General features: G+C 37.7%; 1 long non-coding RNA gene across 1 annotated transcript; it reads right to left on the bottom strand.

Moving 5' to 3' along the window:
• Positions 1 to 2,191, bottom strand: LOC110736986. Its single transcript, XR_002514310.1, has 2 exons — positions 1,519 to 2,191; positions 1 to 797 (listed from the first exon to the last, which is right to left on the bottom strand). It is a non-coding gene; the product is annotated as an uncharacterized LOC110736986 (long non-coding RNA).

Raw genomic sequence — 2,191 nt, 5'->3', positions numbered from 1 at the left:
CCTGTATTTTTTTATTTTATTTTTTTCTCTCTTTTTTTTTGACAAAGGATTAATTTGCGTATATTGAAAGAGTTAGCTAAAACAATAAGAATTAGGCCTATTAAGACCTTTACAATAACAAAGCTACGAGCAACACTTGTTCTTATGAACATAAGATAACAAACCAACTTAAAAGAAACTGCTTTCTTCGTTATCCCATGAGTGTTGGAACCACTTTGTAGGCAGCACTGTCGTGATTCTAGCGAGCCGAAGCCTACATTACATGTTATTCCCGGTGTCCTTTTTCCACCAAGGGTGAAGCTTGGGTAATTATTGACCATGGTAGAAACTCTTTTTAACTTGTGGAGCTTGAAAAACAAAACCAAAGCAAGAAACGAAAGGAAGGTAATATCACGGTAACAAGTAACTCTCTTATGAACACAAGATAACAAACCAACTTAAAAGAAACTGCTTTCTTAGTTATCCCATGAGTGTTGGAACCACTTTGTAGGCAACACTGTCGTGATTCTAGCGAGCCGAAGCCTACATTACATGTTATTCCCGGTGTCCTTTTTCCACCAAGGGTGAAGCTTGGGTAATTAACCATGGTAGAAACTCTTTGTAACTTGTGGAGCTTGGAAAACAAAACCAAAGCAAGAAACGAAAGGAAGGTAATATCACGGTAACAAGTAACTTGATTTCTCTCTTTTAAAGGAAAGAAATTCATGATTGGTAGCATACTATGAACCCCAAATAATATGGGAGTAGCGTACAGATTTGAAAATTTGAATGTAATGAGTACAAAACCCATCATAGACCTGAAAACATTGAAAGAACTCCAATTATCAAAATTAGAGCCAATTGACGATGAAACAAAACACCAAACCTTCAAGTCGTACACTCGCAAACCTAATAGCTGAAGAGCCATCAACAAATGACTTTCACCCAACTTGTTCTTCAAGGCAAACCCACTGCCAAGGAAGCATAAGCTAAAACTGACTACAACAAGGAGACCAACTGCTCCAAATCCCAGACATGAAACAAAGGCGAAGGGCAGGGCATTTTTCCTCCCCACCACCCAATACCTAGAGTCTAACCCAAAATAACTTCCCCTTACCACTTCAAGATTGGACAAGCCCACCATGGCCATCCAACTAGAAACCAAACAGGGACACATTAGAAGAAAAAAAAAAAACAATCCAACAAAACAAAAGGGGAGACATCCAACCTCACAACAGAAACTTAAACTCAAAACTAAGGGCTTGTTTGGCATCGTTTATTGTTTTTAGTTTTCTGTTTTTATTTTTAAAACACAAAACCAAAAACAGAAAACAAGAAAAAGTTGTTTTCACTTTTCTGTTGTCAGATTTCAAAATTATAATGATTTTAATAAGTTTAACTAATCTTTATTTCATTATATGACATATATCATATGAGTTTAAAAACAAAAAGCCAAAAAATAGAAAACCACATCAATGCCAAACGAACCTTAACATACTAGCTTCAAAATAAGAAGAACTAAGGAGAACGAAGACTTACAGAGCCAACTTCAGAGCAATTTCGAAACTCGCCAAAACCAAAGAAGATAACCAGAACAGAGAATTTTGAAACTGAGCTCAAGAAATCTACGAAACCCTAACTTCACCAAACACCGTCGCGATTTCCTTTTTTCCGGCAACCCCCCGACGGCGGCGTTAGAGTTTGCCCAAGACCCCTAAAATTGTCAATTTCGTCCCCTGAACACACAAATCTGAACCTAGATCCTTCTTCTAAGCGGCGAGAATTCCTGGTGGAACAAGGCTTCCTCGTCTATCTATCGGAAAACTGACGGTAACAATTAACCTTTCCGGTGAGAAGAGGGTAGCACTAAACGGAGTTCGAAGCTCTTCATGGAGCTTGGTTACGCTTCAACTTCACCAAACTAGAACACGAGTAGTATAATACTTGAAAAAAAAGGAAAGGGAACTCGCCGGAGAACCGGCCGCGGCGCCGGAACTTTGGTGAGTTCTAGGTTTCAAATGGGGTTTTTTGTGTGAACGGAGGAGAGAGAACAGAGCGTTTATTGGTTTTTTTTTCTTGTATGTGGTTGTGTACATTGGAGTATTCACGTTTGTCATGCACAAGTTGTATACGTTTTCCAATTCACATTTAGTTTAAAAAAAAAGAAACAAAAAAGTATTAATATTTATTAAATTAGTTAATTCGATTTTAT

This window comes from Chenopodium quinoa, unplaced genomic scaffold (assembly GCF_001683475.1).
Source record: "Chenopodium quinoa cultivar QQ74 unplaced genomic scaffold, ASM168347v1, whole genome shotgun sequence".
Lineage (NCBI taxonomy): Eukaryota > Viridiplantae > Streptophyta > Magnoliopsida > Caryophyllales > Amaranthaceae > Chenopodium > Chenopodium quinoa.
Note: the sequence above shows the minus strand (reverse complement) of the source record. Positions and strands in the feature narration are given on the sequence as shown.